Below are 16,487 nucleotides of genomic sequence, written 5' to 3'. Positions count from 1 at the left end.
GGTACAAATTTTGGAATTACTACTTTTTAAGATTTTATTTTATTAATTTATCTGTGCTGGGTCACAGTTGTGGCGTGTGGGATCTTCGATCTTCCCTGTGGCATGTGGGATCTTTAGCTGGGCATGCAAACTCTTAGTTGCAGCATCTGGGATCTAACTCCCTGACCAGGGATCGAATCTGAGCCCCCTGCTTTGGGAGCAAGGAGCCTTAGCCACTGGATCACCAGGGAAGTCCCCAGATTTTGGAATGATTGAAAACACATTTTGGGACACTTGTTCTATACTGCTAAAGATCATTTAATCAAGTGTATCATCCCTATGTTATTTAACAAAGCCTGATGGAAACTTTGCAAAGCGTAATAGTTTTAGGGAGAAGCTTCATATTTTTTAAACTTCTCTGTAAATCAACTTATGTCCATGTCACAGTCACAGAGTAAACCATACAATATCTAGAAATCACCCCCAGGTCTAAAAATGTATAAAACCATCACCAATAGCTTAATTTTGTTCCTAGTATTCACAAAGATTCAGAGAGGCTGTATATCTTTAGTTAGGGCTTCCTTGGAGAAGGGAATGGCTACCCACTCCAGTATTCTTGCCTGGAGAATTCCATGGACAGAGGAGCCTGGTGGGCTACAGTCCATGGAGTCACAACAGTCAGACAAAACTGAGTGACCATACACACACACACACACACACACATCTTTAGTTGTATGGCACTTTCCCCAGTTCTGGACGGGTAGTGATCCATTTCTAGAACTTTACCTTTCTCAAAGTGCATGAGAAGCATTCTGGATCACTGTCTCTGCCTTTCTTATAGACTCAGCATCCAGTCCCATCACTTCATAGCAAATAGATGGGGAAACAATACAAACAGTGAGAGACTTTATCTTTTTGGGCTCCAAAATCACTGCAGATGGTGATTGCAGTTATGAAATTAAAAGACACTTGCTCCTTGGAAGAAAAGCTATGACCAACCTAGACAGCACATTAAAAAGCAGAGACATTATTTTGCCAACAAATGTCCATCTAGTCAAAGCTATGGTTTTTCCAGTAGTCGTGTATGGATGTGAGAGTTGGACCATAAATAAAGCTGAGGACTGAAGAATTGATGCTTTTGAACTGTGATGTTGGAGAGGACTCTTGAGAGTCCCTTGGACTGCAAGGAGATCCAACCAGTCTATCCTAAAGGAGATCAGTCCTGAATATTGGAAGGACTGGAAGGATCGATGCTGAAGCTGAAAGTCCAATACTTTGGCCACCTGATGCAAAGAATGGACTCATTGGAAAAGACCCTGATGCTAGGAAAGATTGAAGGCAGGAGAAGAAGAGGACAACAGAGGATGAGATGGTTGGATGACATCACCAACTTGATGGACATGAGTTTGAGCAAACTCCGGGAGTTGGTGATGGACAGGGAAGCCTGGCATGCTGCAGTCCATGGGGTCACAAAGAGTCAGACATGACTGAGCAATTGAACTGAACTTACTGACTGTGAAATAGAAAGAGCAAAGAGCAATACAGTTTGCCTCCTGGCTCTGCCCTCTATGAGTTGATATTCTTGGCCAAGTCTTGAACACTCTACAGGCCTCAGTTTCCTTACTTGTGAAATACTTGCCCTTGCAGGTAAGGAGTAAGAGACAAAACATATGAACATTTTACAGGTAAAAATAACCTATAAAGGGGAATGCACAGTACACAAGCTATCACTGTCCTCTTGTGTTACAGATGAAGAGCTGATGACACCAAAAGACCAGGACAATGAACTGAGCAGAAGCATATGGTGAGTCCATTACGAGCCCTGCACTCAGCCAGCACTCACACACCCAGGACACTGTGCACCCTCTCATTTCTGCTCCCATCCATGCACACAGACGAAGGACGGGCTGATAATCCACTGAAGTGAAGTGCAAGTCGCTCAGTCATGTCCAACTCTTTGTGACCTCTAGGCCAGAATACTGGAGTGGGTAGCCTTTCCCTTCTCAGGGGATCTCCCCAACCCAAGGATCGAACCCAGGTCTCCCGCATTATAGGCAGATTCTTTACCAGCTGAGCCACAAGGGAAGCCCAAGAGTACTGGAGTGGGTAGCCTATCCCTTCTCCAGCAGATCTTCCCAAGCCAGGAATCGAACCGGAGTCTCCTGCATCGCAGGTGGATTCCTTACCAACTGGCTATCGGGGAAGCCCACTAATCCACTAATCAGTTTCAAATGATACCATCGACATAGTTGCTTCCTTCTTTATAATAACAGTGCGTTCCCTAACTTTGAAAATGATAGAGAACAAGCCCACTAACCTTGCTGAGGGTGCGCATATATTCTAGATCCAGAATATATAGTCTTTGTATTATCAAATACACAGAGTGAAAGAGACGCAAGCTGGGGGCCCGCAGGTGTGTTCGCTGAGTGTGATGAGGGAGTGAGGCTGGAAGGATGCTTTGAGGATTATGGATATGGCCTGGGGGTCTCCAGAGGGCTGAGTTTTAAAAGCTGGGTGACAGGAGCACAGAAGGCTCTTCAGGAGGTAAATGATGTCTGATCACTTCTGTGCCGAGGAGAGCAGCAGCGAAGCTGGTAACAACCCCTCCCTGTTTTATTCCTTCACCAATAAAGTCTTCAGACTCCCCAGTCAGAAAATCAGAGGATGTTAAAGGCGGAAGAGCCCTCAGTATCCCCAAGCTGAAGGGAGCAGGATGCAGTTCAGATACCATCTCTGCCTGTTAGCAGCTGAGACTTTGGGTAAGTTTCTTATCCCTTCTGTGTCCTCACTTGAAAACAGAGAAAAATAATCTCATAGGTTGTTTGAGAATAAAATCTGATGTCTATGAAGCATTCACCTCAGTACCTGGTATGTAGTAAGTTCTAGAAATGTCAGCTGTTTTTGCTATGAATTTAGCTTCTTAAGTTCCTTGTGAGAAAACTGAGGGCCAGAGGGTATTGGTGGCTTGCCCAGATCCAAAAGGTTCAGATTCATGGCAAAATATGGACTGCACACCAAATCCTTTTGCCGACGTTCCAGTACATTCTCCTCCACATTCCACGGTGATGCCCACTGTGCCCCAGTAATGGTCATCTGCTGATGGGCTCTGAGGTCCCTTCTAGGTCTACAGAATCAGTGATGTTAAATGACGGGGTAGTGCACACAGCCATTTCTCAACGTTCTGTGTGAATGGTAAGGAATATGTTCATGAAGGACCCCAGGCTTCAGATGATCCACTCGGGGCTGATGTGGGTTTTGGTGGCGACAGCAGAGAGCAAAGCCACGTCTCCAGTGCAGGGCGTCTGTGTCCTGAGGGCGATTAGCTCTCAGAGCTGAGTGCAGTTTAAGGACTAAGCCCGGCCCTCTCCTGCAGGGCATGGCGTCAGGCACTCAGTCATCTAGAGCCGTCTTCAGCAGCATGACAGCCGTCAGGCCACTTCCGCTGGAGCTGATGACCTCCTCTGTGATGGCCCCAGCCTGGTTGTAGAATCTGAGCCTTAGATTCCCCTCTTAAGGCTCACTCTGATCCTTCTTAATCCCCCATTCAGCTTCCCTTGACTTTCTTTTTTAAATTTAATTTTATCATTGGAGTCTAATTGCTTTACAATGTTGCATCAGTTTCTGCTGTATAATGAAGCGAATCAGCCGTATGGATGCCTACATCCTCTCCCTCTGAGCCTCCCCGCAGTCCTTCTCTAGGTCATCACACAGCACCGAGCTGAGTTCTCCGTGCTACACGGAGCTCCCCACTAGCTACCTATTTTACACATGGGAGCGTACATCCGTCGGTGTTACTTTCCCAGTTCATCCCCCCCTCCCCTTTTCTCTCTGCATCCACACATCTGTTGTCTATGTCTGTGTCTCTATTCCTGTCCTGCAAGTTGGCCCATCAATACCATTTTTCTAGGTTTCCATATTTATTATGTAATTATACAATAGGTGTTTTTCTCTTTCTGACTTACTTCACTCTGTATGACAGACTCTGGGTCCATCCACATCTCTACAAATGACTCAATTCCATCCCTCTGTTTTCTAAATCAGCTATGTGCTCTCATCCTGGAGAAAGGGAAATCGAGCTTGTTTAATCATCAACCTCTGTCTACTCTCAACTCCTAGTCAACAGACTTGGTCCTGGGGTTGCTCTGTGTGTTAAAATCTGTCTCTTATCCCTAGAGCTGGATCTGTGTGGATATCTGAGGTTTCTAGAAGACTCGCCAGAGGATGAATGGGGTGTCGTAGGAGCAGGTGTCAGATGGTAAGCAATCCTGTTCTCGCCTTATTTGAATGTGAACTTCATCCTCTGCTACATGCTGGTGAATCATAAATCTCGGGGTCTGACACCTTTGGAGGTCTGAGGGAATGAAGCTGCTGCCAGATAAAAAGTGTTTCATGCAAAGAGATGAACCAATGTCAGAATAAAAAGTTTATCAAGGTATATGTTAGAGAAAAAAAACTGTGCAAATAAAACGGCTTTGGGGATGTGTACAGTTAAAGCAATTTTAAAAAGCACCAAGCCTTCTCTCTTGCTCCCTGGTTTTCAACACCTGTACTAGATTTATCACCCTAGCGGCATATCTATATGCACTGCGTAGTGTTCTTTGCTTCCTACTTCCAAAGGGTTTCAGTTCTTCAGATTTAAAATCACCGGGGAATTTAGAAGGAGTGAAAAATATTCCCAAAAGGTGATTTGATAAACCTAAACAGAAACCCTTACATTGTTAACCTTACTTCATGAAATGCTTTTCTGTACATCATCTCATCTTTCTCATGGGCATTGAAGGTTTGACACCATGCAGAGAGCAGGAGACTAGTTCAGGTCTGTATGGGGCTGTTTTACAAACCCCTTCTTTCTAAGTTTTAATTTTCACATGACAACCAAGCATTGCATGAGTCTACAAAGAGAACAAAATAAACGCATTATGAGGAAACCACTATGTTTCCTCATCAAAATTCTTCAGGAAAACTGTTGTGTTTCAAATGTTGGCTCTGGAAAACACCCACTCACCTTGGGAACCACGAAGGTCTCACTTCTTTCAGGGCGCCCACTGACCCCTTGTTCTTTGCATGGATGTGCACTCTTCCTTCAGCTCCACATGCACCCGCCTTTGCTTATCCTGGCTCATTCACGCTACAGTCCCCTTCTATGGACAACAGGCTCCTTGACAGCAATGCCAATGTCTTGGTTTTTTTAGTTTTTTTTGGACATGGATCATTTTTAAAGCCTTTATTGAGTTTGCTACAAAATTATTTTGGTTTTATGTTTTGGCTTTTTGACCACGAGGCAAGTGGGATCTTAGCTCCCTGACCAGGGATTGAACCCTCACCCCCTGCATTGGAAGCTGAAGTCTTAACCACTGGATCACCAGTCCCCAATGTCTTGTTTTTTATCTCTCCTGTTCTTACAGGGCGAGGCACTGGGAGGGATTCAGTATATATGGAATGAACGGTCAGAAAAGTCCATGGCCAACAGGCATCTTACAGAAAGTGTGAGCATGAACTGGGAACATGCTGGTGGAGTCAAAGAATCTTCTGAAGCAGTAAGCTGAATACAGCTTTTATCACTTATGAAGTCAAATTCAAATACAGCATAGGAGAAGGCTCACGAAAAAGATTCCCCTGTTAGAGAAAGGACAATTACAAGGGCTTACAGCGTAGGGAACCTGGAAGGACACAGCAGTGACTGACATTAACGGGCCTCTTCTAGCTTCCAGAAGTTCTCAGGATAGAAAGACATGGGGGAAAGAGAATGAGCCAGCAGTGCTCAGAGTCAAATGCTAAGTCAGTCGGTGTCAGTCGCTCAGTTGTGTCTGACTCTTTGCGATCCCATGGACTGTAGCCCTGCCACACTCCTCTGTCCATGGGATTCTGCAGGCAGGAATACTGGAGTGGGTTGCCATGCCCTCCTCCAGAGGATCTTCCCGACCCCAGGGACAGAGCCCAGGTCTCCTGCATTGCAGGTGGATTCTTAACCACCTGAGTCACCAGGGAAATGATTTAACTGTTCCCAGTATAGAAAGAAAGAAGCGAAAGTGTTAGTTGCATAGTTGTGTCCAACTCTGCCACCCATGGACAGTATCTGTTCGTGGAATTTTCCAGGCAAGAAGACTGGAGTGGATTGCCATTCCCTTCTCCCAGTATAGAGGAGCCTTTAAATTTAAATTACCATAGCCTGAGGTTTACCTACATAATTCCATTCCATAGTGCCAGGTATCAGAAAGGAAATGAATGGCTTCTTCCTGATGCCTCACACCCAGGCAGTTAAGGCTGGGGTAAAGCCTCTTGTCTAAGGTCCATGAACTGGCGGAGTCTGAACTAAGGTTACACAGAAGCTGGGAGGAGTTTGTGCTTTTAAGAAAGACAGCCACTTTTCACCTCTCAACTTTGTGATTCCCGGAAGAGTACAGGGGAGCACGGCTGGCCCAACCCCCTCACCAAAAGAAAGCAAATAAACTACTATAGTCTTTGCTATCATTGAAGAGCACTACTTGTAAGTCTCAGGAGACAGCAACAAATAAATTGTACTTACATGCTATTTTGTAACATTAACAGATTTTCAAGACAATAATATATATACACCAAGGTGAGGCAAAACTGTGTATGAATATCCTTATGTGTCTGCTAAGTTGCCTCAGTTGTATATGACTCTGTGCAACCCTATGAACTATATAGCCCACCAGGCTCCTCTGTCCATGGAATCCTCCAGGCAAGAATACTGGAGTGGGTTGCCATTCCCTCCTCCTGGTAATTTTCTCTACCCAGAGATTGAACCCAGGCCTCCTGCAGTGCAGGCATATTCTTTAACCCTGAGCCAAATTGAGTATCTATGAGGTTTCAAGTTTTAAATTTTAGTAGTGGAAAAATGAAGGAATATCCAAATAAGAAAAAGTCATGAAAACACAACATAAAAGAAGATAATTAATTAGCATAGGCGTAAGGAAGTTTTGTAATTTTAAACAACAAAGAGAACCCAAAGCAAACAGGAAACACAAATATCAGTGACATTAAACACCAAAAAGCAAGAGGAGTGGGAGTTAGCTTAACCTCTGCAAGGAGTTTACTGCTGGCTGAGGCAGGAAGAGGTTTAGAGGAGATTAAGAAAGATAAACAATAAGCAGTCTGTCAAGCTACTCTTTATTTGGCTGCATGCATCCAGCCAAGCGGAAGGTCTGTGTTTGAGCAAGTGGGCTCACATACAGCCAAGGAAGCCAGGAGGACAGAGGATGGGGGAGCTCTTGCTCTAGAACGTGATGGAAGTTCCAGATCCCACCTCATTCCTACCCAGTGAACGTGAAAGGAAAACTGCCACCGTCAGACTCCAATCTGATAATTCCTGGACCTTCTTCTTTGGTGCATTAAAAAAAAACAAAAACCAATATATCAATTATAATTTTTAATAATATAATAATAATTTTTCTGGCCTATTGTCTTAATTAAAATATCCCTGTTTGTTCTCAAAATGACCGAACTTCAGAGGTTGGACATTAAAGGTCACTGAGTCCACCCATCAAGTGGGCATCTGGTCTGTCATCACATCTAGTAACAAGGACCTCATTTCTTCCTGAAGCAGTTGTTAACCATCCTCGAGCAGTTCTGATTATCAGCAAATTCTTCCTCAGGTGGAGCTAAAATTTGTCTTTCTGAAATAGCCACCTTTGGTCCCTGGGGAGAGAATAAATCTAAGCCATCTACCATATGAGAACCTTTCAAATATTAGAAAATGCTATTATGTACTAGTCCAGTCTTTTGTACTATAGGCTAAATATACTTTGTTCTTTTAACCTTTCATCAGACGATTTTAATCTTTCTCACTATTGTGGCTACTTTTCTCTGAACTCAGTCCAGTTTTTTTTCTCTCTCTCAACATACTCACTGGACACATGTCATATACTGTGGTTTGGCAAGCATCAATCCCAGTGAACCATCCCCATGTTTTTTGCGATTGTTGCTGTTCATTGTTCAGTGGCTTAGTCATGTCTGACTCTCTGTGACCCCACGAACTGCAGCACCCCAGGCTTCCCTGTCCTTCACTGTCTCCCAAAGTTTGCTCAGACTCATGTCCACTGAGTCGATGATACCATCCAAACATCTCATCCTCTGTCGCCCCTTTCTCCTTCTGCCCTCAATCTTTCCCAGCCCCAGGGTCTTTTCCAAAGAGTCGGCTCTTCGCATCAGGTGGCCAAAGGATCGAAGTATTTTGGGATTACCATACGGTTTGATCAGGCAGCTGTAGACCGAAAGGAGTGCTGGTCACATGTACTGAGCGAACATCTATGATGGGATGGGCGTAGGAGCACTTTACACACATTGAGTTAAGTCCTGAGAACTAGCCTATGTCAGGGCTGCCATACTTCCTGCTTCACACCTAAGGGCCCAAAGACACAGAGAGGTTAATTAACTTGTTTAAAGTCACAGAGTCACTAGCAAGCCGTCCGCTGAGTCCTGATACACTATATTTTGATTGACGCTGTCCAGCATTCCAAATTGTGACGCTCTTTTCAGACCTCCATTCCTTCCTTCAATGTACCGTATTCATCGTTCCTCCCAGCCCCATGCTATGTCCAACTCAACAAACGTGCCCTTTATAACTTTATCCAAGTCATTCATAAAATTTTGACCGGGACAGAACAATGACTTGGTTACCTAATGACTCTGGGCCCCCCCCCCCTTTTTTTTTTGCAATGACAGTGGAAATTATTCCATTCGACCAAATTATGGGACTTTATTTTAAAAATGAATCCATTGTAAGTTCCTTGAATGCTTGTCACATATTTCTTTGCATCCCACACAGCTAGTTAAAACTCGGTAAAAATCGCTGAAAGAAGTACAGTGTTCTGAAATGTGAAGCCGGAGGGAGGGCTCGGGGGGTGGCTCACACATTGCCTGCAGTCCCAGAGTTGACAGGCCAACAGTTTCTCCACTACTGACTGTTCTGTCCTCCTCCCAGCCTTACCCTCTGGGTTCTTCTGTGCTTTCCACAAGCCATCAGACCAGGGAAGAGATCTGGGATGTAATGTCTTCCAGACAGGAGATCCAACAGGACAGTGAGAATTTCAGAAGATGAACCATGTTTACGGCTGGATTTATTAAAACTGGCTCAGAAGTCAGGTCATCTGTAATAAAGTCCTAATGAGAAGTTATTTGTCCACTAGGACACGACAAGAATCTAGAAGCTAGAGTAGAAATAAACAGAAGTTGGAGGCATACCCCTCACCTCTGAGGATGTCATCATGCATTATTCCTACTCCTGTTCTCAGAACATAATAATACCACAATACCAGAGGGCAGCCCTGGTCTGAGAACCACCATCCATCTCAGCATGCTAATGCAGAAGGTCAAAGCCTGTCCCCAGATCTGCACTCACAGGAGGAACAGTGCTGATTTTATCTTGAAAAGTCTTGTCTTTTGACACCAACATTATCAAAATCTCTCTTCTAGTTTACATAAAATACCTTGAAGTACACTGGATTAAAGAGATCTGAATATAATGTTAACTTCAAAAATGATAACAAGCAATGGGTACTTAATAAGGGTCAGGAACAATGTTAATTGATTAACATACTTTGTCTCCTTTAATGGTCACAACAACTTCATGAAAAATTATGCTAAAATTATTCCCAATTTACAGATAAGTAAACTGAGGCAGGGAGAGGTTAATTACCTTGTTTGTAATTAGCAGAACGCAGAAGCTTGACTCCAGCACTGTTGAACACTTACCCTCTTAAATATAATATGTGTTATTATTTAGTCCAGGTCTTCCAAGAAGTAGACACCAAGATAGTACTAAAGGTGTCAAGAATTTTTTTTAAGGGAAAACACTTGCATGGGAGAGAATGGGGAGAGAGGGGTCAGATGGCAATGCCAGGTGCCCCCCGGTGAAGATTAGAGGGGGACAGTCTGTGGGAGGGTCTTAACCTCACCATCTGGGGAGCCCCCGAGTCCTGTCAGCCGTCAGAGGAGCCCTGTGATGCGGGGGGGTGGGCGGCCGGAGAAGGTCAGCCCATGTTTTGGGTGGAAGCAGCCTCTGCAGTAAAGCAATGGTGGAACCCGTAGAGCTGGGCCTTGAACTCCCGGTCAAGGTCGGCCAGACACAGGCCTTCATGCCGTCTCCAGGCTGCCTCCGGAGAGGGCCTCAGTCTGCTCTTAAGTGTAAAATGGAAGTCACATCAGAAGGGTTGTCGTTTGTCAGTGGAGACATCTCAGTACCCACAGCTTGAGTGGCTGGAATCAGTAACTCTCAGGCTGCGGAAGCAGAGGGACGTGACCCCTGGGTCCTGGGAAAGGAGGCTGGACTTGTTTCCTCCCAGCATCTGGAACAGACTCCCTTCAGGCTAGTCTCTCCGCTTACAAAGTATATTCTTCTGCAGATGATTTCCTGGATTCTCTGTAAAGCATTTGGCCATTTCTCATGGCCATATTCTAGAAAGTTCCCAGAGAGGATTTGCCACACGTGGATCTCATGGAAATAAGTGGGAGAGTTCCAGGGATGGCTTCTGGCTGAGCAGACGCTCCTAACATGCAGCCCTTTAATCTCTTTCTCATATTTTTTCTCTCGTTCCATCAAGCCAACCATTGCTCTCCCACAAAATAAAGTGTGAATATCCACTGTCTTTATTTTCTTGGAACCCGAGGAGAGTCGGGCTCACCTGCTCACTCTGGCCGCCGTCCTGCACCCATCCTGTCGGGACTGGGCCAGGTACCACTTCCTCCTGCATCGCCTGAGCTCTGGCTCCAGCCCAGGCCGTGTGCATGGGTCACACCCACCCAATGATGCTTTGTTGTCTACCTGCATGTATATATCTACCTGTACATACAGAAATGTACATAATACACACAAATGCATATAAAATTGCCGGAACTAAAGCTGAAGCCCTCCCTTTTCCCTGGCAGACCCGAGACCATTATGCAAGTCGTGTGTCATTTTCCAGCCCTTGATCTCCAGACCTCTCCGTGGTATTGCCTGCTGGCCACCCTCGGACCTCAGGATGTCACTCCTAGCTGTCTTCAAACCCCCTGGAATCCCAGCTTCTTCATTCTCTTTTCCTCTTTACTTGCCCAATCCTTAAAGATTGGTGCTCCCAAAGGCCTAACCTTGGCTGGTTCTGCTCTCCGCATGTACTTTCTCACCATAGGATTTTATCCACTCTCCCCACCAGAGACTTGAGGCAGCCTTGGCTCCTCCTTATAGTTTTTCCTCTTGTCCCCTGCGACATTGTCCTACCATCAAAACTCCAACCAAGCTATCATACAATCACCTCCCCGTCACTATTTCACTGGGTTAAGCTTACTAATACGTATGAATGCCTGTCCAATGCCACACAATCTGTCAGGTGTTTTATGTACATTATTTCACAAGCCTTACAACAATCGAGTAAAAAAGATCCTATAAATTCCCATTCAGATAGGCAAACTGAACTCACAGCGATTTAGCTCATAGCCTAGAATTTAAATTTGGTCAAGAAGGGTCTTTACTTGGCATCAAGGTCTCAAGCTCCAAAGAGCAGGCTCCCCTGCAGCTCACCATTAGCCACCCACCCCCCAGTCCCGACACATTTGCTTCTTCTGCCCAGTGAGGGCCTCCAGACACTCCCTGCTTGGGGCACCTTGGGCCCTAAGATAGATAGAATTACCTTTTCCAGAAATGAGTATGACCATGTCTCTTCTTTTCTAGAAGCCTCTGTTGACTATACTCCATAATTAAGTCCTTACTAGCTGGTTTGGCCAGTGGTTACAAGGCTTGTCCAAACATTGGAATCACCTGGGGAGTTTTGAAAACCACTGATGCCTGCTTCCCACCCCCAGAGGATGTGAATTCATTGGTCCGCAAAGTAGCCGGGTTTTGATGTTTGTTTCATAAAATCCCAGGTCATTCTAATGGACAAGTAAGTTCGGAAACCGCTGAGTTAGGAACCAATGGCCCTTCCGTTTTGACTCCTTCCTAACTCTTCAGCAACCATGGATCTCCCCAGCTTCAAACCCTGCTGTGGATTTAACCATCCAGCTCTCTGTCCTGGGGTCTTTTTTCTCTTTGACCAACTTCTACATCCTTCGATATTCAGCTCAAATGTGCCTCTGAGCTTCTCTGCCCTGACCACCATTCTGCCCTTTGCTCTCGCCACCAGCCACTCACACTCCCCTGTAATCTAGCTGTTTACCCAGCAGTTTCCCCAGACGTGTGCAGGTAAGGGTGGATACTCTTGCTCACCTCTTTGTATCTCCTTCCAGAACACAGTGCTCCGGAGATACTCTGTGCATGAATGGATGGATGAGCGAGTCAGTAAATACCTAGATAGGAAGTGGAAGGGTCATTTGTAGAGATGTGGACAGTCCTAGAGGCTGTCATACAGAGTAAGTTAGAAAGAGAAAAACAAACATCGTATATTAATGCATATCTGTGGAATCTAGAAAAATGGTACAGATGAACCTATTTGCAAAGTACAGACAGAGACACAGTCATAGAGAACAAACCTAAGAACACCAAGGAGGGTGGGGGTGGGATGAACTGGGAGATTGGGACTGACATATATGCACTACTGATCCCATATATAAAATAAATAAGGAGAGCCTACTGTAGCACTCAGGGAACCCTAAGCAGGAGTCTGTGCTCACCTAGTGGGAGAAAACCCAAGGAGGAGGGGATGTATGTAAATGTACCCAGGCCACACTAGCGGTGAAGAACTCACCTGCCAATGCAGGAGACATAAGAGATGCAGGTTCAGTCCCGGGGTCGGGAAGATCCCCTGAAGAACAATGTGGCCAACCCACTCCAGTACTCTCATCTGGAGAATCCCATGGACAGAGGAGTCTGACGGGCTACAGTCCATAGGATCACAAAGAGTTGGACACGACTGAGGCGACTTAGCATGCATACACACAGCTGATTCACTTTGCTGTACAGTGGAAGCTAATACAACACTGTAAGGCAACTATACTCCAATAAAATTATAAAAAAAAAAGAAATTATACTTCTGGACTGTCATACTCTGAAGACCAAAATCTAGGCTGCAACGTGGAATGAAAAAGCTTGGGGTCTGGAGCAGCATAGACATGAATTTGAACACTGGCTCTAGATATGAGCTATGTGATTCTTCTTAGGCTGTTGAAATACATGGAATTTCAGTTTCCTCTATAGAAAAATGAAAATAATAATAGTAATACCTTCATTATTGGGAAGGGGAAGGTAGAAACTGGTATTTGTGAAATGCTCAGCATAATGTCTCACCCGCAAGTATTAAAAAATGTTAGCTTTATTATTACCTCACTAACCTTGGTTTGCTCATTTGTGTGCTGTGAGATTTTTGGAATATTACATACTTTTTCTGTGTCTTTTTCTCACCTATGAAATGTGCACAGCAATATTTCTCTCTCAAAAGGAAGTTGAAAGGCTTCACTGAAAGAGTTTCAATTGTTCCACAAGTGCACTATGTTTGTATTTACTTCCTAATTTCTGTGCTTTCTTATACCTTCTGTGATAATACCAGAGAAAGCATTTTTCTTGTACCACAAACTCTGGACATGCAAGGGGACTATATTCAGAAACATCCCTACACCCAAATTTGCAAATACTACCAGAACAGATAACGTTCCCCCAGAAAATACAACCAACTAGGACTGAATATTTCAATAAGGGTCACCCCTTCAAATCCATAATGATTTGACCAAAACAGGACCAAAGGACTTTTTACAGCTTTAAAAATAATATCTGCCACAAAAATAATTTCCTAACACAGGTGTCTGTGACATTACTATTACAGTAACATCAGATATGAACTCAACCAGATTTGTAAATGCTAAACAGTAGTGATGGATCATAACATTCTCATCTCATGAGCACTACTTTGAGGTAGATTACAAACAGGAACACAGAGGTGGAAAGAAGATTCAGACCTGGGCCATTCTGGGCTCATTCACTTGTTCCTTTTGCTTGTTCCTCATAGAGGCTTCAAATTCATACTCCAGGGACTTCCCTGGTGGTCCAGAATGAAGATGGGTCCTTCATTCTGCACGCCCAATAAAGGGGCCTGGGCTCGATCCTTGGTCAGGGAACTAGATCCTGTATGCTGCAAAAAGAGCTGGCACAGCCAAATAAATTTTTAAAAGAAAAATTTTCAAAAAATTTTCAAAAGTCTAAAAAAATTCATATACCAGTATAATTATTATTTATTAATACTGATACTATAGTTCTTTGGCTTTATTGTGATGAGTAAAAATCCTGAATAATATTCCTAATACTGGAAGTCAACTACGTTCATTCACTTTTGCCCTACAGTTGTCATCAACATGTTTCCAGGCCAAGGGACAATGCTAGGTGGGGTTAAAGGACTCAAGGTCCCTCCAATTCCCTGCTTACTAACTTGATCAGGAATAGAACTGAGTATGGATAAAAAATACTTTAGTATTTTGGACAATAGTAATACAAAGTTGCATCTTAATTTTTTTTTTTTTTTGCTGTAACGACAACTTATTATTCATTTTCTTCCCTCTTAAATCACTCAAATATTTTATTCAGAAACAGAAAAAAGATTTGTGAAATGGAGACAAATGATAAATATCATTAGCATTTTCTTCAATTCTACAAACTATATTTCTGTGAAATTCAAAATATCTTTCATCTTTAATTCTGCAAATAGTGCGATTTCAAATACAGCAACTGTCCTCTCGGTCTAGCTAAATCTTCAATATTTATACTGAATCATCTACATAAGTTATTTCTCAATATTCAATATTCTAAAAAGTAATTTTTTTTCTTCTTGAGGAATCAGAATTAACCTTTAATTTTGTTCTCTTCTGAGGAGCACAGTGGAATGCTTCATTCTGCAAGGGTTCAGAAGCCAGTATACAGCAGGCAGTTGCCACAAGGTACAGAATTGAGATGCGGCCAGGTGACCTTGAGGAGAAATCATTTCCAGTCCTTGCTTTTAGCTCCAAAACCATCATTCTTTTGCCTTTCATATCTCTTGTCACTGAATTATAGAGCCCTTTGGCTTCTGAAAAAGCAGTTTTTTTTCTCAATTCTCTAACTAAACACAATAATAAATTGAGTCCCTATCTTTGTTAGAGGTCTGGCCTTTTCCCATCTTTCCATCAATCCATCTTGCATCTGTTTGGCTCCTCCCCAACACCGCCTTCGGCCAAGAGCAACCTTAACGACAGTGACTTAAACTCACTCCTCCCGGAGTCGTCCTCCTCTTCACTTATGCCCTTAGACACAGGCATCGAGGGGCTCCTGCCATGAGTCCCAGCTTTGGAAGGCCCACTGGGGTCTTCCTTCGGCCACCCCTCCCTACCAGGGCAGGTATTTGGCAGGCCCAAGGTGAGAAGAGCCCATGTCTCCCCTTCCAGACTGTGTTCTGGATACCTGGAATCCTCACATTCCCTCCCCGGAGAGACTCAGTCTGCTTTCCCAGGTCTTTGCTCTGGAAGGTGGACACACACCTGTCTGCACCTTCCGGCCCAAAGAGTGGACAAGTGGTGTGTGCATGGAGGTGTGGGCCGGAAAGTCCCCTAAGTGTGGGAGGCCCCTCTGATTCAGCACAGAGCCAAGGATGGGGAGAGAAGAGGGTAGTCCAGGGAACCCACGCTGCAGAACCAACTGTGTTTAAACCTGGCCATGCCAGTTGCTAGGAAGTTACAGTTGTCAAAGCCAGAGGATGGAACATATTTTACATAACAGCTAGCTAGAACAAATAAACATGAAGCATATGTTGGAAAATACCCCAATGCTGGGAAAGATTGAGGGCAGAAGGAGAAGGGGGTGACAGAGAATGAGATGGTTGGATGGCATCACCAACTCAATCAATGGACATGAGTTTGAGCAAACTCTGGACGATAGGGACGGACAGGAAGCCTGGCATGCTACAGTCCATGGGGTCGCAAAGAGTCTGATACAACTGAGCAACTGAACAACAGCAACAATATGGTATGTAGGTCCACCTCTGTACTCTTGTCCTGGACCCATAAATGTTAGGGGCAGGCCTCTTTCTCTTCACCCAACAGTCCTCCTGCAGATCTCCTGCCAACGCCCCTGCCATCTCTGCTATGATGACTACACAGGGTCTGGAACTTTGACGTTTTTATTTCCCAACCTGCCAACCAGGCCTCCTCCTTCACGGAAGTGAAAGTGAAGTCTCTCAGTCGTGTCCAACTCTTTGCGACCCCACGGACTGTAGCCTACCAGGTTCCTCTGTCTGTGGAATTTTCCAGGCAAGAGAACTGGAATGGGCTGCCATTTCCTTCTCCAGGGGATCTTCCCCACCCAGGGATCGAACCTGGGTCTCCTGCATTGCAGGCAGACACTTTACCATCTGACACCTGGGGAGCCCCTTCCCACTACTCTTCCCCCTAATCAGATTCAGGTCTTGACAGAAGGCCCTGGAGTTAATCTGTAAACAGGGAAGATGCTGCGGTACGTCCCACTGGGAGGTTTCTGTGAAGCCTGGGTCCTCCTGGGTCAGCCCCTTTCCAACACGGGACCTGTGTGCTGTGATAATCACAGATAGACAGGTGACCCC

At 44.6% G+C, this 16,487-nt stretch overlaps 1 protein-coding gene and 1 long non-coding RNA gene across 7 annotated transcripts in view; one reads left to right on the top strand and one right to left on the bottom strand.

The window, feature by feature from the left end:
- The window catches only part of MAML3 (mastermind like transcriptional coactivator 3), a 445,487-nt gene that overhangs the window by 135,268 nt on the left and 293,732 nt on the right, over positions 1–16,487 (bottom strand). The window lies entirely within an intron of this gene.
- LOC110141670 (uncharacterized) overlaps positions 1–16,487 on the top strand; it is a 65,385-nt gene that overhangs the window by 13,873 nt on the left and 35,025 nt on the right. For 3 of the 5 annotated variants that reach the window (XR_011490622.1, XR_011490621.1, XR_011490623.1), the window contains exons 2-4: positions 1,729–1,783; positions 2,613–2,738; positions 4,153–4,234. This is a non-coding gene — a long non-coding RNA (uncharacterized lncRNA). Of the gene's footprint in view, positions 1–1,728; positions 1,784–2,612; positions 2,739–4,152; positions 4,235–5,384; positions 6,559–10,343; positions 11,013–16,487 lie in introns of those variants that run through there. The other 2 variants (XR_002315114.2, XR_011490624.1) reach the window with 2 other exon arrangements.

Source organism: Odocoileus virginianus, chromosome 12 (genome assembly GCF_023699985.2).
Source record: "Odocoileus virginianus isolate 20LAN1187 ecotype Illinois chromosome 12, Ovbor_1.2, whole genome shotgun sequence".
Taxonomy (NCBI): Eukaryota; Metazoa; Chordata; class Mammalia; order Artiodactyla; family Cervidae; genus Odocoileus; species Odocoileus virginianus.
This window is presented reverse-complemented; position numbering and strand designations above follow the sequence as displayed.